Here is a 27,523-nt window from a genome sequence, read left to right on the forward strand (position 1 = left end):
TATTATTTTAATTGGAAATCTTCAATTAAATAATAAAATTTAATTACGTCTCTCCCAATCTAAATTTCTTATTAGCATAATTCACTACCTTCATACCATTTTTAACAGCGTTGTAACATGTGGATTAATTTCCTTTTTGGTGCACAATCTCTGCCTTTTAGGACAATATGGTGTAGTGACCCAACCCCTACAGATCATTACGACAAACTAAGAATAACAGAGAAGATGAAAGGTTGTACAAACTAGCATATTTTTCAAACAACTAATCCAAGATCAGTACCTTAACTTTTCCATGAAGATATCATATTGAGAATGTTTGAAAAATGGTGGGAAATCTAGGCAACGACTATCTCTCTTCTGTGAGGGTGATGCAGAAAGAGTTAAGATTTCATTGTTTTGATTTTTTTTTTTTGTTAAATCAGAAAAACCAATATTAATGGAGATATCGATATTTTTTACTAAATTTTGTGAAGTGACTAAATGTAGCTTTAACCATTCAACTTAAGATTTTTTTACAATATAATTTCTTATGTCTATTTAATATCTTCATTATCATAAAAACCAACTTATATCCATCTTAACTCCACATCTACCACTCTTAGAGGGATGAAATCTATTTATTTATCCATTTTAACTTGGTAGACCCGGAATTAAGATGGATCTAAGCTGATAGAATTTCCCTTTTAAATAGTCTATGCTCACATGAATACCATGGTATTACCATGGGTTATCATAAACCTGGAGGTTAAAAACTACTATTAGTAATTTATAAAAATTTATAAAATTAATAATTGATTTTTATTTTAACCAAGTTAAAATGTTTAAGTGACATTAAATTATAAGATCCATTTTTACTCTTTATCTATCAAGCCCCAAGAAGGATCAAATATTTTTTCACTCTATGTTAGTTTGCATATCACGATATTTGATCGAGAGTAAAGATGGATCTATGCTAATTTAATTCCCCCCTTTAAATAGGCTACATTCCATATGAATACCATGGGTCAATACCATGTGCCATATTTATTTTTATTAATACTAATATTAGGGTTAATAATGTTTTTTTGCATGGTATTAATAATAATTTGGCCCATGGTATTTGGCCCATAGGCTTCACCTAAATATAACAATTTTTTTGAGTGTTTGTAAATATAAGGTGGCTTATGGAGTAAATATAAAAAATGTTTTATTTATTTACCATACCTCTCGTTTATTTATATTTTTATTAATTTACCATACCTTTTTTATAAATATGGTATTTGGCCCATAGGATTCAATTAAATAAAACCTCTTTTTGAGCCCTCTTAAATAGAAAGAGGGTTATGGACTAAATATAGAAAGAGGTTTTATTTATTTACCATACCTATAGTTTATTTATATTTTTCTTATTTACCATACCTTTGAAGTATAAAAAGAGGTTTTATTTATTTACCATACCTCCACTTTATTTATATTTTTATTTATTTACACGCTCGCGTGTTCATAAATATAAGGTGACATATGGAGTAAATATAAAAAAATGTTTTATTTATTTACCATACCTCTTGTTTATTTATATTTTTATTAATTTACCATACCTCTTTTATAAATTTGGTATTTGGTCCATAGGATTCACTTAAATGAAAACTCGTTTTTGAGCCTTCTTAAATAGAAAGAGGGTTATGGACTAAATATAAAAAGAGATTTTATTTATTTACCATACCTTTAATTTATTTGTATTTTTATTTATTTACCATACCTTTGGAGTAAGTATAAAAAGAGATTTTATTTATTTACCATACCTCCAATGTATTTATATTTTTATTTATAACTATCATAAATACATTTTCTTGAAAATGAGGGTTAATGGAAGATTGTAACTCCTAATTTCAAGGGCTAAATTTACTTTTTTTACCCTCTCCCTTAAAATAAGGTGGGCTAACCTCCATACCTAATTTTTCTATAAAATAAATTTGAGGCGAATTGTAACAATGTACTATGATACAAAATATTCGCCCAATAAAAATATAAAACCCCTTAATTTAGCCCAAGGGCGAAAATTCACCCCTAAAATTTTCCATGGATGCATAGCATTCAGACAGTGTAGTGCTTGCCATTCATTGTAGCCAGATAGAAGGCCACCTACGATGATCTCCTTGGGGACATTTTTTGGATGAATGGTGTCATGAAACTCTTGGGAAGCAAGCATGATGTAGGTTAACTTCACTAGGGAATGAAAACAACTAAATTAGGGGTTGATGGGCCCTAATAATATAGATCTGGAAGTTGGGGTTGATGTGCCCAAATTTTCCTGTAACACCTCAGGATCCGTAGAAACTGTATAGGATCCCTTATTTCATGGCTTATTTACCGATGGATGTTCTCTAGATAGAAGAATAGGTATTGTTCATGGAGGAATAAAGCATAACTATTAGCAGGAGGTCGACACACCATCGCCTGTTGCGTCAGGGAAAGCATTTCATCTTTGTCATCCTTCAGTAGTTGTGCTTGAACTTCTAATTCCTCAATCTTTCTCTTATGCTTCTCTTGTTTCTGCTTTGGTTTCTCTATCTGGGTCATGTAATCAACTACCACTCTCATAGCTTTTTCCCAAATTCCTCTCACTCCTTGGTGGGCTTCCAAAGGGATAGACCCCAGTTGAAGGCGAGACACAATAGTCTTCCATTTCTGAATTTTTGTGGTTATCAAGAATTCCTACGACTCAAACAAATGAAAAAACAAATAAGTCTTTGCAGTTGCTGAAGTCATAGGCCCATCTTCATTTTTCACTACTGCTGAAGTGGTTTCGGCTCCAGGATTCACAACATCCTGATTGAAATTTCTCTTTTTCTTCCTCACCTGTCTTCGTAAACACAACACTTGCTTCCTTAACTTAATAATTTCCATTTTTAATTACATGTTCTCCTTAAACTGAAACGGGTAACTGTCCTAGATGGGGGGCCCTTCTCCTTGCACATTGTTCAACAAATTCATGTTTAATAATGACCTCTTCCATTGGTCTCATGGCCGGTGTTGGATTTGGTAGATTGGCGTCAGTGAACTCGTCAACCGGCTCCTGTTTCACCCTTATTTATTTTGTTTTCTCCACAACTCGGGGGGTGGGGGTGGCTCCAACATCTTCTTCTATAGGTCTCGGAACCTCCATATCTTCCCTAAATGGCTACAGAGTCACTGTAGGCTCCTGCAGAGTAACATCTTCAACATCCTTTTCCTGTGGCTACTCTGTTGCTTGATCATCTCCTTCCATTGGCTCAGAGATTGGTTCTGGCCCTTGCGGATTGGTACCAACAATGATATTTTTTTCCAATGACTCTATGGAAACAACACCAGTCATGATTTCTTCAACTTGCCTTTCGGTCGACATTGGTTCTTGTGTGACAGTGTTGACCACCAATTCTTCAATTTGCTCGATTTGCCCACTATTCGATGCTAGTTCTTATGTGACAGTGTCGATGATGGTGCTTATAATTGTCCCTACAAATATTAATATCACGGGAGAGATATTTTCTCTTACCGAGCAATTAGGGAAACAAGATTTTCTTGCCCCTTTTGGCATGGAAGCAGGAAGCAGAGAAAAAGGGATATCCTCCTCAATAGCCATCCTTTCAACACCTGTTGCCTCAATTGCTTCAATTCTATCTCCTTCCCCTCTATCTACTGGTTGTTCTATGCTCTCCTTCTCCTTTCCTTCCTATGATTCTTCCGCCACATGTTCTTTTATCTCGCCTCCTTGCTCAGCAGTTGACGTTGTTTCTTGTGTAACAATGTCGACTGCAACTCCTATTTCTCCAAATGGTTCCTCCACCACTTCAGCAAGTGATGCTGATTCTTGTGTAATAGTGTCTCTTGTACATTCTTCTACTACCAACAATTCTGCCATTAATTTAGCAGTTGATGTTGATTCTTGTGTAACAACATCACCTGCACTTCGTTCCATTTCCATTTCTTCTACGTCCAACTCAATAGTTGACACTAGTTCTTGTGTAACAACGTTGTTTGAGGTCCCTTCCTATGCTGGTGATTTTGTTGTTTCCTGTTTTGTCGCCAATTCCTCCAATTTTTCGGCAACCAATGCTGGTTCTTGTGTAACAACGTCGTCTGCGATCTCTTCCTCTTCCACTAACTCTTCTTCCTCTCTTGTCGGCATCATGACAACGAGTTCTCCTTCCGTTAATTCAATGAATTGTGGCCAAGCTATGGAAGTCTATGACAGGGCATGCACCAGCAGCAGCATGACAAGCTCATGGTTTGTGAGGACTTCCAACACTTGGAACAACCGATGAGAAGACCATGCCATTAATTGAAGGTTATTCCATAAGAAAAACGACATATCTAGAGAATCGAAACCGAAGGCATGCAAGAAGTTTAAAATGATATTTGAATAAGCTAGAGAGTCAACCTTCATAAGTAATGTATCACATAATGAAGTATGTGACCTTGGTCCATGGATGCAACAAGGATTTATGATTGTATCCCCTTCCCTTCTAAACCATGATTTCTCCTTCCTGTAAGAATAATTTCGAAAATTATGGTAAGGGTGATTTCCGGGAAAACCATTTCTGTCCTCCTTGCGGAAGTCTGCTGACAGTCGAGATGACTTCTTCAGTGACAGGAATGTCCAAACCACGAACTCTAGAATAATTCCCATCAAAATTCAATGCAAATTCGATTATAACGGCTTCATCGAATCCTTGCAACCTCTTAAAATAGGTGTGCCATCCTGCATTTTGAAAAACCTGCCATACATCTGGATGGCACCGAACCTGCACTGTATCTTCTGGTTCATTCCTAACAACTTGCCCACCCATTTTTCCAGTTGCTTTGTGGAAGCACAAGGAGTAGCAGCAAAACCGTTGAGGAGAGTGTTAGCTGGTAAAGTTGCGATGACAGGGATTGCTGTGGCAAAGGATGTGATGATAGGGAAATATGGACAAAGGTTATGGGGAAAATCCATGGTAGATCATGATAATTATGGAAATTATTCCAACACATTGGAAAATACTGTAATTTAATGATATCGTACAAGATTCAAGTTCCAATGCGTATGGATAAATGTGCAAGGTATGGTGGGGATCATAGTAATGTTCATGGGATGTACGAGTTGGCGCGAGGTTCAATAGGAATGATGATATGTCATTATTGCTATTAAATATGAAATCCTTAGCATTAAATGTGATACCTCCCCCAAACTAAGGGATGGCCATCCATGGTCATGTCTAGCTATGGCATAGGTGAAATATCAATCAAATCCACGAAGTTGGTTGGGGACATACTTGACTACTTACCTTGATGGAGTAACAACGTCAGAGGAGTAACAACACTGAAGGAGTAATAAAACCAGAGGAGTAATAACATCGGAGGAGTAACAACACCAGAGGAGTAACAACACTAGTGAAGTACTTAGATAGAATCAACATCAGCTGAGTAACAACACCGAAGGAGTAACAACACTGAAGGAGTAACAACACTGGAAGAGTAACAACACTAATGGAGTTCCTGCACAAAAAATAATGATAGAGTAGTAACAACATTATATATATATAATTAAACAAGAGGTGTAGAGCAAGAGTTCTTTGCACTAACAAATTCAAAAGCAGAATTATTAGAGAGATGTTTAATAAAGGAGTCTCTAGAAGTTGGAAGATGATACAATCTGAGGCGATGTCCATTTACAATCAGGGGAGTATGTGCCTCATTGATTGTTACAAGTCTAATAGTCTCGTTATCAAACATTATGTCAACTGCATATGGTCCAATCCATCTAGAGAAAAGTTTTCCCTTAAAATATTTGAACCGATAGTCACAGAGCAACACCCAATATCCTCTTTGAAACACCTTTTTCTTGATGAATTTGTCATGCAATTTAGTTCACTGCTGTTGAATCGCAACAGTGTTCTGGAAAAATATCAAACGAATTTCATCCAACTCATTTAATTGTTCCATTCTGTGTTTCTGGGCTTCTTAATTTTGAATTCTACTAGAAACAAAGGAGATTTCCCATAGACAAGCTCGTATGCTGAAAATCCTGTTGTGTTCCGCCATGTTGTTCTATATGCCCAAAGTGCCTCAGGAAGCTTTTCGGCCCAATTTCGGCGATGGTTTACTACATTATTCATAAGGATATTCTCCAACACCTTGTTCGTACTCTCAAATTGACCATTCGCCTGAGGATGATATGGTGACGTCACTATGTGCTTGATTCCATACTTCTTCATAAGTCCTGCTATTAGATATGATGTGAACTGCGCCCCTCCATTTGAAACTATCTCTTTAGAAGCTCCATATCAAGCGAAAATTTCTTCAAATAAGAAGTATGAGACAACTTGTTATATTGATTTTGCAACAATCTTGGCGACTAACCACTTTGTCACATAATCCGTGCAGACCAAAATGTGAACTTTCTGATGTGAAGGCAGATTGAATGGCCCAACGAAATTGATAGCTCATTCTCAAAGGGCTCAAGAGCTAGTTGAGGTTGTAACAACAACTCATTTGACTAACCAGGCTGACCCATCCACTAGCAGCTATCACACCCTCGAACATATTTCCTTGCATAACAAAAAATAGAGGGCCAATAGTACCCCATCTATAACACTTTATGACCTATCCACTTATCCAGAAAATTCCCTCCACAACGGCCACGTGGGAAACTTTCAGGACGTCATAGATGTCATCTTCACCTATGCAGTGTCAGATCTGCTGATTAGGTCATGTATAAAAGAGGTATCCCTCTATCCACGAATAATGGTCACTATGATGGATAATCTTTAGCTGCTCTCTATATGACAAGTGTTGAGATACTTTTCATGTAGCAAGATAGTTAGCAATATCTGCATACCACGGAGTGTGAATACAAATTGCAAGGAGATGTTCATTTGGAAAACTATCCTCTGCAGGTGTACCTTCATCACTAGTATCCAACCTAGACCGGAAATATGCAGCTACATTATCTTTCCCTACCCTATTTACAATGGTAATATCAAATTCTTGAATTAACAATAACCATCTTGTAATACGACCAAGAGATATCGGTTTATTCATCAGATACTTGATGGCTTTATGATCAGTGTGCACGAAAGTGGGATACCCTGTAATGTAATGTCGAAACTTATTAATAGCATAAGTAATAGCCAAAAAGTCCTTTTTAGTTACCGTACAATTCAGTTCAGTAGGAGTGAAGTTCTTGCTGACATAATTGATCGCGTATGATTTCTTGTCGTCATGTTGTCCTAAGATTTCCCTACTGTTGTGTGAGAAGCATATGTAGAGATATGAAATGGGAGCTTCTAGTCAGGACCACTTAATATCAAAGTTTTGCAAACTATTTCTTTGATTTCCACGAAGGCTGCTTCACATTCATCTGTGCACACAAATTCTGCGTCCTTAGGTAACAATTGAAAAAATGGGAATGGTATCTTAGAATTCTTTTCTATAAAATGTCTATAATATCCAACATAATTGATAAAGCTACACACCTATGTTGGTGTCTTACGTGTAGGAAAATTTAATATTTCCTCTACCTTAGCAGGGTCAACCCGAATTCCTGCAGTTGAAAGTAGGTGTTCCAGAACTATTCCTTCTTCCATCATCATGTGGCATTTCACTATACTAAGAGAAACATGTGTTTGCTTACATATTTTAAGCACTTTATCTAAGTTTCCCAGACGTTATTCAAAAGAATCCCCATATGGGGTGAATTCTTCCATGTATATCTCAACATTATCATTGACCAGATCAGAAAAAATTCCTACTATTACCCGTTGAAAGGTAGCGAGTGCATTACAATGACCAAATGGGAGGAATCAATATGCAAAAGTTCCCTAAGGGCATGTGAAGTTAGTTTTATATTGATCCTTATGAGCTATTTGGATATGGTTGTATCCCCTAAATCCGTCCAAAAAGGAGAAGAACTTCTTTCTAACCAATGTATCAAGGACCTGGTCAATAAAGGGTAAGGGAAAATGATTGTTTTGAGTCTCTTTATTTAATTCCCGATAATCAACACAAATCCACCACTTTCCATTCTTCTTCAAAACAATGACTAATGGGGACACCCATTGATTGTCCGAGATTGGGTAAATAAATCCCATATCTAATAGCTTTTGTTACTCATCTTTGACAATGTTCTTTAAGGCAAGATTCATTCTTATATGTGGGTTCCTAACAGGTCGAAATTATTCTTTAATGTATATGTTATAGGTACATAAGTCAACACGGATTCCTTTCATGTTTGTATATTCCTAGGCGAAGGCTTTTTTCTGTTCCCGAAGGAATTTGAAAAACCATTCAGACTAGGAAGGTGAAAGTTTAGGATTAACATTCAACATTCTCCCTGTTTTGATTTCTTCAGGAACACTGTTACGGGGTATAATTATAGGAACATTTTTGACTTTAGTCTTTGGTTTAGTGGATTCCTGAACATTGCAACTCAGAATAGATTCTAATAATTGGTGGGTTGAATCATAAATGAAGTTGGGACTACTGATAAAGGTACTAATAACATCATCCTCCATTTCATCCTTAAAATAGAGGGCCTCACCAATGGTAAGAATTGGTCTAATTTCTTCATTTTCAAGTTCAGGCCCCTTCACAGGTAGAGTTTTTTGTATTAAGGTAAATATTGGTTTATCTAATGAACTTGGTTCTCCAGGGGGATAAAGGATAAGATTATTTGTGACTTCCCCATTGGATATTACCATATTTCCTCATCGACACCCAAAGTAAGTGTATGTGGTCACAATCCATGGCCTTCCTAAAATCAAAGGATTCCCACCGGTTGCGGATTGGGTATGTAATATGAAAAGATCAACAGGGTGCTGCCATGAGTCTACTGAAATGATTATATCTTCAAACTTCCCTTCTAGTCTTACATTAGACCGATCTGCTAATTCTAGGATGGTGGGAGCTAGTTTAAGGTTTCGCAGGAAAAAGGTAATCATAGTTGCAAAAGTTATGACATTAATTGTGCCCCCCATGTCTATTGCACATTTGGGATATCAATCCCATTAACCTGTATTGTAAGAATCAGGTTCCCTCGATCCCCTTATTTAAAAAGTGTAGGCTTCCCCAACATTATGTATGATAATTTTCCCATAACATGAATAGGAATCATATCCTTTAGTTTCCTTCCAAGTTTCTTAGAGCAATATTCTTTAATCGTTTTGGCATAAATAGGTACGTCCCTCATAGCCTGAAGTAATGAGATTTTGAAAAATAATTTTGCAATTCCCCTAAAAAGTCAAATCCAGGAAAAGGATTTTCTCAAGGATAGTCTGTTAGGATAGGGTGGACCAGTCTGACATCTTTGAGTAACAATTGTTTGAGAAGGGGGTTGTTGTTCCATAGGAATTTGCGTTGAATCATCCCCAATTTTTCTATTAGAATTCCCACGTTCTAGTTCTTGGACTTCATCATTAGTATGTTCAACAATTATTGATGAATTTTGGGTATTTATGACCCGACCGGACTGAAGATTTAATTCGTTACATTTTACGGTGGAAATTTTGTATGAAAGAAGGTTGAGTGTCTTACCTGTTGAGCCCCCTTATTGTTTGGATTTGAGTTGGACTGAACAGGCAGCTGTGGATGAAGAGGAGGGTTACTGGTGGAGGCATTAGAAGGCAGTTGTAACTATTGTTGTGGAATAGGCTGGGAGAACTGTCCTAAAGGAGGAGGAGGTCCACAATAATTCTAGGACCATGAAGGGGTTGGACCAGATTGAGGGAACCATGGTTGCCAGGGCATTGGATATTGATGATACTGTGGCCATGAAGGTGAAAAAGGTATAGAATGAGGTCCAAAATTCAAATTATTAAAATACTGAGAGGGGTCTTGAGGCATACCTTGATTCATGTTCTATGGCCGTGGTTTCCATGCTTTCCTTAATCCCATGAAGTACAACTAATCTGCCTATTCATTTTCTCCCTGAAAAACTACCTCCAACCTAGGAAAAGATGGACATGTATTAGTGGAATGACTCTACTCACATATCGCACAGGTCTCAATAGTATTCAGTGGATAATCCTTCAGCGGGTGCTTCTTCTTGCATTGAGGGCAGAAAATGGACATAGCCTTCTCCACTTCTATATGCTTATGTTTCACCTGTAAAACGTCTAGGTTTGAGGACAATGTGCTCAAGGTATCGGTCCTCAAGTTGTCCAACAAGTTTCCAATATTTTCTTTTGTAACTCCACCGCTGGATGTCTTTAGGGTTCGGATCCCTACCTATGCCTCGCAGCACCACATGAACACTTGATGCATATTCGCAGATGGTGTCAAATTTTTCTTTTGATATATCTCCCTTTCCTACTACGTTCAAGAGTTCCAAAGATTCATCTCTTAGTTCCTGGAGAAATATTATCTTCAAGATGTCCTTATCCATATCACTATGGCCTGATCTCTGCAAACTATATTTGAAACGTTCCACAAAGTCCTCCATGTTTTCATCCTCTTTCTGCATAATATTAAATATTTCTTCTTTAACATCTCGAGATTTGTAGTAGTCTTAATATTTTTCAAGGAAAATCGTCTTCATATCATCCAATGAGGTAATAGATTCCCCCTAAGCCCATGAACCATCTCAAAGTTTTTCCTTTCAAAGTGGCGGGGAATATCTTCAATTTCTGAGCATCAGAAATATAGTCATACCCCCAATAGACAACGTCGAATTCAAAAAGGAATGTGTCCGGATCTTCAAAAGAAAGACCATGGAAGTTAGGTAATGTTGTCAAAGGAATAGGCTTCATAGGTGCATCACCCCTCATATCTCCAATTGGGAACTCGATTGAAGAAGTTGTAGGAGCCATGAATATCTTCCAATATTCACTTGGAATCTCAACAGGTTTTGGTTGTTCTATAATGTGCAGTTGAGTCTGTTTAACAACACTTCCTTGATCAAATGGTGCAGTGAATTCCCTCAAGTCTTCTTCTTCTTCTGAACTCACAATGTTTAGTTCCCCCGATCCTCTGGCTCCTACTTCTTCTTCCTTGAATTGTGCTTTTGTTATTGGGGGAGTTTCTATTTGTGAAACTGATAGCCCTCCAAATATCATATGAGATCTCACCCTAACATCAGCTCGTGATGATTCCCCAGACTCAATTTTTGAAATGATTTATTGGATGTAGGTAATTCTGCTTAGATCTTTCCTTCCTCTTTTTGGGGGTCTTCCTCTACCCATTTTATTCGTATTTTTGTTCATGCAATCAAAAATTAAAAGGAAAACATTCAAGCAAATCTAAAGCTTAGGACCTAAAGCAGGGTGAAAAATCACCCTCCCCCAGGATGAGAGAGTGGCCCCTAAAAATAAAGAAAAAGAAGGAAAAACAAACCAACCACAAAATCGAAGATCAGGACCTGAAACAGGGTGAGAAAAACTTCCTTTCCTAGTATGAGAGAGCATTTTCTATGAAAGAAGCAAAACAATCTAATGCTTAGGGCTTGAAGCAGATTAGAAAAAAAAAATTCCCTCCCCAGGACGAGAGAGTGGTCCTATGGTCAATACTGGTCATACTTTCGCGCCTTCGATAGCCTCCCTGAAAACAATGCGAAAATGTTGGTGTTCAGATATGAATCATGCAATCCACCCTATTCCACATTAATTATCAACCCGAGGCTTGACTGGTTATTTCAAGGCTATCATGCAAGGTATATGCAGGCCATAGTTTCCCTACCCAATATTGAACATTCAATCATAAACATAACAATGTGTAACAACAAGTAATAACTATAGCAACAATCAAAGTAACAACAAGTTAAGACTCACAACAATGCACTTGATAAATCATTACAACAATAAGGAAATAATGCAATAGAAATAAACCTACGCACACCACTAATCCAACAACACCTAGTCAGGAGAGTGGGCCCAACTCCCTGATCAGGGTTGTGGCAAGATCAAGAACTATAGAATGCTCAAAAGATCAGAAATTGCATTAATCAAAATGAAATTACAAAGATCTCTTGTTACAAGCTCAAAATTCTTGTATATCTCTTAGCAGTCACTTTCCCAACCCCGTAACATTACTTATACATTTCAATTGACAACTGATAATTCCTAAGATTACAACAGCTTCCTGCCTACAAATACACAATAATTCTCGAAATAAAACATAATACAATGATAATGTTATGTAACCAGCTCACAGAATAGAAGAAATGTTAGATCAACGACTTCAAAATTAGCCTCTTCAAGGGGGGAACCTCCTTTACATTACACAAATGAATAATTTTTGGATGATACAAATGAAAAGAACTCCTTTCTATATATAGGAGTCTAAGGGGTCCCAATATAATTAGAGCCTACATAACAATAATATTGTAGGGGCACAAGAATAACAATAGTGGGCTTCTATGGGGCACAATAATAACAACATGGGGACTACTTGGGCACAATAATAACAACATGGGAAAAGAAATACAATAAGGGGGTTGCACTAATAATATTAAGGGGCTACACTAGTAGTATAGCAACCTAACATGCCTCTCTCCTTCAAAAAGTTTTGTCCTCAATGCTTGAGTAGTTCTTGATTCTTATGTATAAAATTCTCCTTCTCCCATGTAGAATATTCAGCAGTTAAGTTCTTCAACTTGATGAGATACTCGGAAATTGATCGATTTCATAGTTGTCAGCTTTTTCTTTATGTGACTTCTTAAGGTTCCACTATGATTTTTCCTTCCTTGTCAAGTTCTGGCAATATTGTTTGAACTGGGTGCTTTTCACCTATAACCTTGTTTAACCATGAAACATGGAAAACTGGGGGAACTCGAGAAGATGTAGGAAGCTCCAATTTGTATTCCATAGTACCAATCTTTTGCATCACCTTGTAAGGACCATATTTATTTGGTGATAATTTATTATCCTTCTTAGCTTGCTTGAGGGACATTTGTTTGTATGGTTGTAGCCATAAAAATACCCAATCACCTATGTCAAAACTTCTTTCATTGCGATGTTGATCTTCCTATCGTTTCATTTGATTTTTCACCAAAGTTGGGTTATCCTTTAAATGTTGGAGAACTTGTTGTTGATGCTAGATGTGATCTTTCACTCCTTGAACCTTTTTCTTCTTGATATGTCCTTCTATCTTGAGATTTTGAGGAGTGGTAATTCCTACCATTGCATTACAAGATATGGTCGGATTTATTTCTTGATGCTCAATGTGATATTTCACTTCTTGAACCTTTTTCTTCTTGATATGTCCTTCTACCTTGAGATTTTGAGGAGTGGTAATTCCTGCCAATGCTTTACAGGATATGGTCGGATTCATTTCTTCTTTCTCTGGGGTTGGTTCCTAGTGTATATCCTCTTCTTTTGATGTTTCTTGATCCTTTTCTTCCTCCTCTTCACAATCTATGTAAAATAATTTCTTCTCAGCACACTTATGACCTTTAGTGTATTTTCTATCTGTTGTAGTGGCCACAACCACCCTCAAAATTTTTTCCTTAACTTTGTTTTAGAGCCTCCCTTCCAACCTTCATAGTAGCTTGTTTTGCTTCATCAGGTTCACAAGTTTCATTGTTTTTCTTGCATAAAGGAAGCTTGCCAATCACAAATTGATGCATTCCCCTCACAGGTTGTTCACCTGGACTTGGTCCAGCTACAGGCTGAGCAACTCCCCCAAGAAAATTACGCATTTCTGGAGGGAAACCAGCCTTCCCTCTAGAAATTGCACAATCCTGTCTGGTAGCCTGCTGGGCTCCAATATTGCGCAATTCTGCCAGTCAACACTCCCACCAGAAATTGTGCAATTTTCCCCAGTAGGACTGCTCAGCCTAGAATTTACACAAATTTGGATAATATTTAGTTGCTCTACCCAGAAATTGCGCAGATCTCCTAGGCAGCCAGCCTAGCTTCCAGCTAGAAATGCACATTTCCTCCCAGCAGTTGAGCAGTCTATTGCATGTGTAGCTAAGTTGACCGGTTCCCTTCGGGACCAAGAAAAACTGACTTGCATGCATGGACTGTTTCTCCCAAGGCAGCATGCAAAGGCATCCCTTGTTTCAGGGACCTTTTTCTAGCAGTTGGAGGTTACATGCAAGGATCATTTCAGAAACCTCCCACCAAGTGTCGCTTTCCCTAGATTTGTGGCATGGGCGCCACAACCTCGATGTTATAAAAACTCATCAATTGGATGTTGTAGATCTCGTTCCTCACATCAACCTTGTAGCTTTGATATCCCACATCACATGTAGGAGCTGTTGGCACATTCAACTCAACTATTTTGGGGTAACCTCACTTACCATGCCTTATGTTGTATTTCTGTCGCTTTTTTTGTTTTCTCTTGTGTGAGTACTATTTTCTTTATTTCAGTGAGCGCTTGATGTTGTTTACATGTATATTAGCTTGTCCTAGCACTGTTTCAGTTTTCACTGCTATCTCACTGTTGTCGCATGCATTAAACTGTTTTCACAAATGGTCGCTGATTCAACAACTCGCCTCACCCACATGCATGTTGTTCCATTTTCTGAATCAGTCATTCACCATTTTCATGCATGATAATTTACTTATGCTTACACTCAATATCACCATGCATTTGCACTCACATTCACTTTCAGTTGCCCGTCGGCGAGTCTGGGCAGCCTTGGCCCAGACTTTGCCTCACCAAGAGCCTCACCAAGACAACATTGTGCAATCCTGAGAGGGAAGGCTCTATCTTCCTCTCAGGAAATGCACATTTCTGCCTAATGACTGTCCCCCAGGACTGTTTTGCACATTTCTAAGGGACAGTGACTGCTGGCCCAAAAAATTGCGCAATGCAGTCACTGAGCCTGCAGCCATTGCCAGTTGAGATTGCACATTACATAATTCAAGCAGTTAGTAGCCAGAATAGATTGTGCATTGGATAGTTCCAATAGTCATTCAGTCTCCCAGTAGCCCAGACTATGCCTTGCGCAGTCTTGGCAGTCAGTCTCCCGACCTCCTAGCTGAAATTGCGCAACCTTCATGATCAGTCACACATGTATGTTGCAAGTCAGTTCTCAAGTTCATTTTGGTTTTCGACTAACAGATTGATTTCCATGAGTGTTTCCATGTCTCTAGGTATTGTAGATGTTCATCTGCCTCTTAGTAGTGCAGGTACAATGGTTTCCAAGAGAGCAAAGTCAAAGACACTGTTTAGAGCACACCTGGAGATGCAATCGATCAAATGTGTATGACCTTGCCTACTCGCGAAGATATCAAGTTGTTCGTAGACAAGAACATCAAGATATCACAACAAGAAGCATCATGAATAATAGCTGAAGGTAGCATACTGAACGCAGTGAATACAACGAATGCAATGAACACAGTGAATGAAGTGAACACAGTGAATGTAGCGAATGAAATGAATGCAAGAGGAAGGTTTTTGACAACACAGAGGTGGAACAAAGTTGCAAGATCAAGCAGATCCATTGATAATGAAAGAAACTTTGGAGACTCGGGCTATGAGGTGATAGCGCGACATGAAGATCGCACGAAGAAAGAGAATGGAACAGAGAAGGAGTTGCATGTTCTGAAGCAGCAACTTCGGAAGAACATGAAGCTACACAAATAGAATCATGAATGAGTTGTAGTAGGAACTGGAACAAAAGTGGGCGCAACATGCACTCACAGATCATACTGTGCCCGTACAAGTTAAAGATCCATCCCAGAGGCTAACATGGAGTAGACATGGTGAGCATTGTTGTTGATCGCATGCAAGGGATTCAACAACATGCATGTCATTGTGTGAATGCATGAAATCCAACCCATCCAACACACTCACCAAGGCGAAGACAAGAAACAAGTCCAACTGGAGCTGAACATGTACTTTAGAAAGTTGATGCGCATGACCACTAGCACACACTTGAAGATCGCCATAGGTTCTATGCATCAGTGTGTTGCCAGTTCAGCCGCACCCAAGAAGATCATGCACATGTTAGCATACGAGTTGGATGAAGGGGTCGATCCAATGCACCGGTTGCAATGGAGGCAAGAGTTCGCTTCAGCAAGATGTCACCATGAGGTGCATGCACACCATCACAATGACCAATCTTGGCATCAACTCACCACCTTCACCATCACAAGCGTGTTAAAGAGTTGGTCTCATCATAGCAGACCGAGTGTCAGTGACGTCTTGCATGGCTTGCTCAAGCCATTTTGTCTCACATGAGTACATGTGCATTGTAATGTTGAGTCATGTCAAGTGTCAGTAGTTGTATGTAACAGTCATAGAGTAGGTAAAGAGTCATGAGGGTAGTTGAATAGTCACAAAGGGGAATGTCAAGGTTCACCCCATCCTTTGCTATAAACAGTCCCTCATAACTCATTGTAAGGGATTTTGGTCAGCCAAGCTTCTGATAAGACTATCTTGGAGAAAGCTTGGACAATATTGTAACGCACCTTGGCTTCTCCACTGCAGGGAGCTAGTTCATCTCTTTGGAGGAGCAGGCGGATGTGGCTATAACGTTCCATTGTTGGGGCTAGTATGTTTACATGGATGTATTGTATGATTGGGACTTACACTTCACAGATGATGGTTCATGTCTCACGGCCGTCATCTTTGTTTGAATCCACCTCAATTCTCTGTCACAGCATTAGGAAGGTTTCACACTACGGAGTGCAAAGGAGCTACCAAGAATTTTATGATGGAGATTCGACCATTCCACCATCTTGTTGATCCCTTCCATACAATCACATTCATCATTAAAATCACCCCTTCGGGACAGATGCACACACGTATCAATCTGCTATGGGCAGGCAATGATAATTGGAGGAGGCTGAAATTTTTACGGTAGTGGTGTAACGGTCATGGGGGATCAGATTATGAGGTAAGGCTATCATGAACAAGTGATGGAGGATCTTTTCAAATGGAGGTAAGTGTGGGATTTCGGGTAGATCTGTACTATCCCCGTTTTCTTCATAATTCACATAAGATGTACTTCAGTACTCATTAAAAATATTAGACCTCAGAACCTAAAATATCTTGCACTTTAAATGATTTGTCCCTAAATTAGTAAATGATAAAGCAAATGCTTAACCAAAATTTAAATAATACAATTCTATGATCTATCACTTTGGTAGTCATTCATCTGCAGAAATAAAAAGTAAATTTCATCAAGCGTTTTGCATCAAGAACTCCTATACTACGTTAACTATTTTTGCACTGTGTTGTCACAGTTGACTACCTGCTTGCACTAATCGTGCTTGGACTGAACTTGTTTGCACTGCAACGTGCTTGCACTGAACCTATTTGCACGACAACATGGTTGCACTGAACCTGCCTACACTGATCATGCACATTCCTGCACCAGGGATTTCTATGGCATCGAAGAAAGAGGGGATAAAAAATTATGATAGAACTCCATTGTTTGGCTGGACTAAATTTTTTTGCCTAAATATAGAAGAGAAGTTTTATTTGCCATTCTTTGGTGTTTCATGAGCATGCCTTCTAATCTGACTGCATCAAATCTTGCAGTCGATTCATGATGGAGCAAAGAAGTGGGAAGGGGTAATTTTTAGAATGGGAAGGAATATCATAACAGGGATTCCAAGAATAATACAGCTACAAGGGGGATAAACAAAAATGGGATGTGGAAAAAAATTCAAGGGGGACAAGAGGGATTTTACAAAATCAGATAGGGATAATTTTTTAGAAGAAAAAGGAGGGTGATTCATTATGGGATTAAGAAAAGAAAAATAGCGGGAATTACGAAACGAGAAAATTGAAGAAAGGCATAATTTTATCTTCAAGATCTGCCTGCACTGGTGTTGGAAAAAGTAAATGCAACAAGAATTAAGCGTTTACTTGGATTAAAATTTCCATGCTAATTACCCCAAACTTGGGTAAGGGCTAGGTTCCTTGAACCTGCTTCTTCTTGGTGATAGCCAGCATATCTAAAAATCAAGCAACATTCCCTTTTTATTGAAATTTCGATCTTCTTGCCAGCATGCTATTTTTCAGGTTGATCCTTCTGCAATCATGTAAGTCAAATGATTTTCATAATTACATGATTTTTCTTTTTTATATTCTTTATTTTTGTCATTTTTTTTCACTTTTATTTTTTACTTTTTATTTTATTATATGAGGAAAATAAAGAATCAGATCTTCAATAGGTTGGTGTTGCCACCTACCAACTCCTTTTCATATTGCTGCATAAAATCTCCTTTAGTAAGGGGCTGAAAATACACCTTCAATCTATGCCCATTTACCAGGAACACAAAATTCCATCCATCAATAGTTTTAATTCTACCGCTCCATTCTCAAACATTTTGACCACCTCATAAGGTCCCACCCAGCGTGTATGGAATTTCCCTTTAAATTATTTAAATCTAGAATTTTAAAGGAGTACCCAATCACTTGGTTGGAATTGCTTCTTCTGGATAGACTTGTCATGCCACTTCTTGCACTACTGTGGAACCAATATGTTCTGATGAACAACATCCCTTAGAAATTCATCTAACTCATTCAACTGTAGAAGACGTTGTTGTTGTGCTTCAGAGAGATCTAGCCCAATTGGACTGCAGTCCTGAAAGTCTTGATCTGGAATTCTATCGGCAAGAGGACTTGTTTCCCGTACACCAGCTCATATGGTGTGTGTCTCATGTTGTTCCTCCAAGTGGTTTGGTATGCCCAAAAGGCTTCTGGTAATTTGTTAGCCCAATCCTTTCTATGGATATTTACTGTCTTTGTGAGGATGGACTCAATCACCTTGTTTATGGACTCTAGCTGACCATTTGCTTGCAGGTGATATGGTGTAGATTCCCTGTGCCAGATTTTGTACTGCTCCATCACACCCTGTACCTGATTTGAAATAAACTGCAGTCCATTGTTAGAAACAATTTCTCTAGGCACACCAAATCTAGTAAAGATTTCAGTAAAAAGAAAATCAACAACAAATTTTTCAGTAGCAAAAGAAACATCTTTAGCTTCTACCCGTTTTGTAATGAAATCTGTACAAACCAAAATATGTTTTTTATTTAATGATGTTGGATTTACTAGTCCTACAAAATCAATGACCCATTTTTCAAAAGTCTCAATCATAACTCGAGGACATAAAGGCATTTCATTGGTTTGATTTGGTTGGCCACTTCACTAACAACTATCAGATCGCTTGACATATTGTTTGGCATCCTTAAACAAGGAGGGCCAAAAATAGCTAGCTTGTAACACTTTGTATGCAATCCACTTATCAATGAAGTGACCTATGCAAGGTTCATCATGGGAAAATTTTAAAATATCAAACACTTCTTTCTCTCTTACACATCTACAGATAATAAGATCTGGTCTAGTGTAAAAGATGTCTCCTTGAATCCAAGAATATGCAACACTTTTCTTTATAATACTCCACTTTTCACGAGCGGATAAGTGAGGTGGTGTTTTTCCAGTGACTAAATAGTTAGCTATGTCAGTGAACCACAGGGATTCTGTTGACAGAACAAAAATATGTTTGTCAGGAAAATCATCATCAACAGGAATTGCTTCACCAAGATTATTTAATCTTGAAAGATAATCTACTACTACATTAGATTTTCCTGGTCTATCAACAATAGTAATGTTAAATTTCTGCAACAGTAATAACCACCTAGTCACCCTACCACTAGTTAATGGTTTATTCATCAAATATTTTATGTAGAATGGTCAGTATGCACAAAGACTTCATATCTTGTAATTTAATGTCTAAATTTATTAATGGAAAAAATTACAGCTAAAAACTCTTTCTCAGAAACGTATAATTTAGTTCAGCAGTGACAAGTTTTTACTAATGAAGTAAATAACATAGGATTGTTTGTCCTCTTCTTGTCCTAAAGATGCGACAACAGCAGTATGTGAGGCATCAGAGGAAATATGAAATTGAAGGGAGCAGTTTGGTCCTCTCAAAACTAGTGCTTGAACTAGTTTTTCCTTCAATGTCTCAAAGGATAGTTGGCAAGCTATGGACCAAGAAAACTCACTATCCTTAGCCAAAAGTCGGAAAAGGGGGGTATCTATCCTTGAGAAATTCTCAATGAATCTCCTATAGTAGCCTGCATGTCCTAGAAAACCTCTCACTTGCCTTTTAGTTTTGGGTACAGGAAGACTCAAAATAATTTCTATTTTTGCAGGGTCAACCTGGATACCTTTGTCTAAAATAAGATGGCCAAGAACCACTCCCGCCTTACACATTAATCTTCATTTTTTTTTCACTCAAGGCAAGATAAGCTTCTTGGCAATGAAGAAGCACTTTTTATATATTTTTGAGGGCTTCTTGGAATGAATCACCAAACACAGAAAGTCATCAATATAGATTTCCACACACTCAAGGTCAGCAAAAATGGCCAAGAATGCCCTTTGAAAGGTAGTCGGGGCTTTACATAGCCCAAAGGGGAGCACTCCGTAGGCAAATGTACCTCATGGACATGTAAAATTGGTTTTGTCTTGATCCTTGGGTGCAATCTATATTTGGTTATAACCACTAAAGATATCTAGAAAAGAAAAGTACTTCTTACCAGCAAGGGTATCGAGTACCTGGTCATTGAAAGGAAGGGGAAGTAATCCTTAAGAGTGGATTTGTTCAATTCTTTGTAGTCAATGCAAATGCGCCATCTTCCATATTTTTTCGGTATCTTCATCCCTCCTTCAGAGATCAAATCCTCTTGTTGCATTGCGTATTAGGTGTCCTACTCAGTCAGCTGCATTCCATTAGGCGCATGGATCATCTAACGATAGTGGTTTCTCCTATAGTTTCCCTCATGTCCTGTACCTACTGGCTCATGTTTATTCATCAAAATCATATACAATCACCGTTTTGTCTTTAAAATTTCAAGAGTCATTCTTCTAAGGTTTCATTGTCATTAGGTCTAGGGTTTCATCAAAAAGGGTTTCAAAATGTCCAATAACAACCAATAGGCACATAAGGAGGTTCCAGTATCAATAAATTTTATAATCAAGTGTTCAAAGATGTATTTTTCCTCAAAACTCTGTTTTGAGGAAAAACAGGGTATCTTTAGATTTTATTGTACAAATTCATGTAATTTTATCCCTTCATACGTAAATTGCTTCACCTTCAATCCTGGTCACTTTTCCTAGCCTCAGTAGCTCTAATCCCCTACAAAACAAGCAAAACATAAGTCATTCAGTTTATCACAATCTCTAATAAGGTGAAAACGTTCAAAACAGAGTTCAAAATAAAGTCATTTTCAAAACATTGTAAAAGTGGGTTTTCCCAACCAAAAATTTAGAAGACTCCTTGTATATAAGTCATATCTCCAATTTGAAAAGCTCATTTGCATTTCAAAACAAACTTGGGTAAAGCAAAGTCGTGTTTGAAAGCGAGTAAGAGAAAGTGGGAGAAATTTGCCAAAAAACAGAGGCACAGTGCATTGGGCAACTGGCGCGGCGCGTTGGGTTTGATGCGCGGCGCATACAGCCAGCAAGCCCAAAACCTTTAGAAAATCATTCCAAATCACCCAAAACGTGTGGATCATCATTTGTGCAAGTAAGTTGAGCCTTCATCACTGCTAGTGAAACAATTTTTAATGCAATTTATGGTGATGGTTTAAAAAGAAATCAAACCCTATCTCTTGAAATCTCTCAAAGGAAACTGCTGCCTAGGGTTTGAATTGTTGTTTTGGCTACCAAGTCCATCTTTCTATTCCCTCACCACTCCTCATTCCATTTTCCCTCATTTCCCTATTCCCTAAACTCATATATCCCTAAATTCACTAATCCCATATCCCAATCCCATAGCCCCAATTCCCATTTCCCGAAACCCAAATAAAAATTTCCAAACCCCAGTCCCATACCAAAAGCTCCCAAATTACTCTCTAATTCCTTGTTCCCTTAAACAAATCCTGTCCCAACAGTCCCTAAATTCCTCATTGTTTCCTCCCTCCACAATCCCTCATATCACTTTTTGCCTTGGTGGAAAAAGTCAAAACACATTATAAATCACCTACTTCTCATCAAGACAGTTCATCCACTAGCAAAAATGGCATCTGATCCCTCATATGATTATGAAGAGGAGACACACAGTGACTCACCTACAGAGGTACATGCACCCAAGAGGCCCCATAGAGGTGGCAAGCATATTCGAGAAGAACCAACTACTCTTACTGAGTTACAAGCCTGCCCTCTTGCCATCTCTTGTTTTTAGCACCAGTCCTGCTATGAATTCTGTGAGAAGGTTGCTAGCATTCAGTTTCATCATGAGTTGGCTCATTTTTTTGTATTGCATTTACATGATGGTCAAGTCACTCTAGCTGGCATCACTTTCACATTAACACCAAAATCTATTTCACTAGCAACGAACATTCCTAACATTGAAGAGAAATGGAACAAGAGGCAACAAATTGACCAGTAGCATTATGAACCATACATCAAACCCGGTTATTTGAGACAGCTTAGCAGATTTTTTCCTTTCCAGTACCTCAAAGATTCTTATGCTCCCTTAATGAAATTGATCATGAAGTATTTCAGCTGTGAGGGCCGGTTTTCCCATTTATGTGCTTATCATATCAGGTTGCTGATGCATTTTACCAGGATGAGGATGATGAACCTCCCCTACTTCATGTGTCGAAACATTGAGAAGATGACCACCCTAGTACAACACAAGACTCCTCAGTAGCAGTTCAACAGTATATATCATTTTTCTCTCATTAAAATTGTGGTCATCCATCAGCTTGGCTTACAGGGCATCACTTGGGAGGACTTCATTTCTCGTGAGTTTTTCAGAGCTCCTCAGGGACCTTTAGAGGCTTTGCATGAGATAGGTGGACCTTCTTATTAGCATGAGGGTCATGAGACACAGATCGCTAGCATGCCGGAGTTTATCACCTATCAGAAGGGCACTAGATGGTTGTTCGCAGTAGCTAAGCGAGTGTTATCTCCACCCCGAGTGGAAGGGGCCTCTCTTCCGTCATCAGCAAAATAGGTTCAGAACAAAGGCAAGAGGCCACTATAGGATGAAGGACCATCAGGTGAGCATGAGACTGATTTCATTCTCATTGAGGGTGATGATACTGATATGGGCCTGTAAAGCACAAATCTCAAAGAAGTCATTCAAGAGCAACAGGCGGACATCAATGCCTTGTCCATCAACTTGGAAAGGGCTAAATGGACCATACAGTACTTGGAGCAAAGGAATAAGTAGCTTGAAGACCAGCAAGTGATTATGGAGTTGCAAAACATTTGGGAGAATCGCCAAGTTGCCCAAAGGAGGGGGGTGGAGCTCACTTCACTTGAGCAGGAGGTTAATGCCGATCAGGAGTCATGGCTTGAAAGAGCCAATATCCACTTAGAGAGGAAGTTAGAAAAGGCCATCAATGAGAAGAATATGCTGAGAAACATGGCATATCATTATTTGTCAAGGAACCTGGTGTGCCAAGCTAGAATCAGGAGCTTGAAGGCAAAATTGAAGAGAGCATCAAGGAAGCAAAAGGAGCATGAAGGACTTTAGATATTGGATGAGGCTTCCTTGGCCCAAAAAAATGCTTGATGAAGAAGACCCAGCCCAAATTTCAAAAAATTTGGGGCAATTTTTGAATTTTTGAAATTTTTGGCACAAAAAACAGGATTTTCTGCCCTGTGCGCCGCGCCACGTGGCACTCGCTTTTGCTAGGAGCCTCCAAATGAAAAAAACTAAGAATTTTTGGATTTTTCATGGAAAAATATGTTTTCCTACCAATGGAAAAGAAATTTGGACAGGTTTTGAGCCCTCAAAAAGGTCAAAAACACTCAAAAAATGACCTCACTGCCCCTATTTTGACACACAGGAAGTAGTGTTGGGAGAACTGAATTTTGGAGGGGCAAATGGAGGCCAAAAAGGAAAATTCCACTTGGGTTGGAAAGTAGACAGGTAGATCTTTCCAACAAGAACACTTGAAGCAAATTTTGACATCAGGAAGGCCTTAAAAAGTGGGTCCAAACAGGTGCTACGCATAGAGAATCAAGCGCGGCGCATAGAGGAAATTTGGCCCAGCGTGACCAGGAATGCTCTGTTTTTCACCAGGCTTTTGCCAATTTGAATTTTTCACATGATTAATGTCAAATTTGTGATGTAATTTAATGTACGTTGATGGATCATGATGTAAACATGTCAAATTTTTACTTATGGGGGTAGATTCATCTGTTAAAAGGTTGTTTGAAACTGAATGAATCAGTTCCCTTGTTTCTAGAGGCATGTTGTTTCAATGCCTGATTTCTAGTTCTCAGTTTAGAATTAGTTGAAACAGCTCCTAAACATGTGAGGTCGACCCCTAGAGGCTAGGATGAGCTATGGTTTGTCTATATTATGTTGTTTTTTAGTCATTAGCATGGTTGGACTTTTGAGAAAGCCTTGAGCTTCATTGTACACTCATATTAGCATTTTGGCTAAGGAATTGAGACCAGGATTTGCAGCACTCTTTGGGATCCACATGGAAATTTGTTTTGGTACAGTGATTTCCTTTGTAATTGTGAATTCATTTATGTGATTGTATGCCATTATCTCTCTTATTTCTTCTTAGCTAAATCAAACAAGAGTGTAAGTAGAATCCATTGAATTTGCAGTGCTCTACTTGAGGTTTTCTTTGGTATTTGATGTTTTCAGCTGTTTGGAGAGGATCCATGAGCTTCTTGCCCTCTTCAGCTCCTCAACTATCTAATCCTTCCATTTCATTCAATTTTAAGTTCCAAAAACAATTACCTACCTTTCCCCATTGAGATCTCTACAAAGTGGAGCCTCATTCCCCGCAACCAAAGTCTTCTTTTTCATTTGAGTAAGAAAAAACATCTTTAAATTCAATAAATTTTTTTCACACATATACCTAGCCTAAGATCAGTATTTCTATCAGTCATCTCAAGCCCTTATCGATCATAATTTGCTGAGATTGACCCGGAGAGAGCCCTCTCCCGACCTGGTAGGGCTAGCTACTAGGTTAAGCGTGGTTTGATGTTGGCCCTGGATCCTACCTTCCTCAGCCTAAGGTAAATCTAGGCACTAACAGTGGGTACAAGTTTCAGGAGTGATTCCTTTCATATCTTCATAGCTCCATACAAAGGCATCAAGATGGTTTCGCAACAAATTCACAAGCTGCTCTTGCTGGGATGAATATAAGTTTGAACTGATATGAAAGGATTTGCTTGGACTAATCTCAACAAGAGTGGTATCAGGTTCAAGAATAAATAGAGGTGTTGCTAGAGATGGTGGTGAGGGGGGTAGAGAGTCGTGACTTTCCTGAAAATCTACACTAAAAATATGACTCAATGACTCAAAATTGTGCATGGTGTCTAGATTGTTTGGGAAGTCTTGAATCTCACCCTCTTGTGAAGACTCAGCATATTGATGTATCAAGGAAAAAGAATGAGTCTCCTCATCACTACTGTAGTCTAACCAAAAAGTGTCTCGGAGCTCTTGAATGGATCCAGCGGGTGGATACAAGGTGACCTTCTTCCTAGAATCTCCATGGGAAATATACATGTCACCAGAACATCATCCAGTATAAGCATCAGTTGTAGCAAGCCATGGTCATCCCAAGATCAAGGGTATTCCCAAGAGTCTAATGAAATGACCACATCATCCAACACCCCTTCCGACTTGATTTTAGATCTATCTGGAAGTTCAAGCATAGTGGGAGTAGGACGAATATGGATCAATCCAAGTTGATACATGGTTTTCTTGGTCATAACATTAATGGTCAACCCCAAGTCTATAAGTACATTAGAGGCAAGGAAATCACCTAACTGAATAGAGACAATAGGGTTTCTGGGGTCTGTATATTTCTCCATGTGCATACACCCTGTCATTAACTCTGCTGCTCTACCAACAAATTAAATAGTTTGAGGTTCCAATCTTCTCCTTCATGGCTTCTTGAGAAAAAGTTCCCTAATGATTTTTGTGCAAATGGGGATCTCTTTGATAGATTGGAGCAAAGGTACCTTTATGAAAAGGTTCCTAAGCTCAGAGGTCGGGCTAGACTTAGGAATAGGGTCATTCTTCTCCACGATTAACCACTTTGGATAGGGAGGCCAGTTGGAAGAGTATGGGAAAGGCTCAGAGGGTACGGGGATGGGATGGATGGTGACATATTTTTTAGAATGGCCAGGAGTTTCCTCCTCACCTTTATCGTTGATAATCACCATAAGCTGCTTCTGATTTTCTGAGGTTACTATCTTCCCCGATCTCAATTGGAGATCATTGAATCCAACTGGCATGGACTGATATCTGGATGAGGAAAGCGAGTTCATAGAGTGGACCATTTGTACTGCTTTGTTATTGGGGTTGGGTAAATGTTGGGTAGACAACTGAGGAGGTCAAAAAGTTGGAGGTAAAGACAATGGTGGCATTGACTGACTCAGCTGAGGTAATGATGGTTGTGGCATTGGGTAAGGTACATATGTAGGTGGGTATGACTGCATAGTTGCAGGATAGGAATGGTGTGAATGGTTTGGCCCTCTCCATCCTTGTTGCCAAGATTGGGAGGGTTGTCCATAATGATATTGGTTCCCATGCTGCCAATGTTGAGAGTGACTAGTGTTAGGATAGGAATATGGATGTGCATTATAATGAAAAAAATGTGGTGGAAGTTCAGGAGCCATACCTGCACTTACTTGAGGCCAGTTTCTTCATCCTCCCATAGCATGCAATGATTCGTCTTTAGGTTTCCCTCCTTCAAATACATCTTTCAGCCCAAGTATGGAGGGACATTTTTCCATGGCATGGTTATTTGTACAAATTGCACATTTATTAGTTCCTTTAATATTAAGAGGAAATTCTCTTAAAAGATGTTTTTTTCTACATTTTGGACAAAAAATAGACAATGACTCTTGTTCCTCTACAAGTTTTTGCTGAAATTTCAAAGAGTCTATTTGTTTGCTAACAGTATTCATTATTTCAATTTTCATATTGTCCATTTTGTTCTTTAATCCAATAATCATAGCATTAGTAGATTTGGTTTTCTTTTTTCTATTCTGAATTCCTTTATCGGATCTATATTGGTTCCTCGAGAATTTCCTGCACAAGTCACAAATTTGATCAAAATATTTATGAGCAATATCCCCTTTTCCTGACAGATTTAGATTATTCCTAGTATCATCAGTAAACCCACGTAAGAACAAGGTTCTAATGGAACTTAGATCAAATTTTTGCTTTGACCTTTGGAGGATGTACAAAAATCTCTCTAAGTAGTCCTCTAGAGTCTCATCATCATTTTGCACAATAGTAAATATTTCATATTGAATATCTCTAGTTTTATAATATTCCTGGCATTTTGACAAGAAAACTCTCTTCATCTATTCCCAAGAAGATATAGTGTTTCCTCCTAGTCCCATGAACCATCAGAGTGTTATGTCCTTGAGAGTTGTAGGAAACAACTTTAACTTCTAAGCATCAGATGAATAATCATAACTTCTACACAAAATATCAAACTCAAATAAAAAAGAGTCTGGGTCTTCATGTACCTTACCATAGAAATGAGGAAGAGTTGATGGTGGAATATTTTTCATTTGTACTTGTGTATCAGGATCCACAATTGGGAATCCAAAAGTGGATTGTTCCTCATTTACCTGATTTTCACCAGTTCCTTTTGCATGGTCTTCATGATCTGCCATTGTT

The sequence above is a fragment of the Pinus tabuliformis genome, chromosome 3_1 (assembly GCF_031772625.1).
Source record: "Pinus tabuliformis cultivar Carrire ecotype Pingquan chromosome 3_1, CPIR1, whole genome shotgun sequence".
NCBI classification, from domain to species: domain Eukaryota; kingdom Viridiplantae; phylum Streptophyta; class Pinopsida; order Pinales; family Pinaceae; genus Pinus; species Pinus tabuliformis.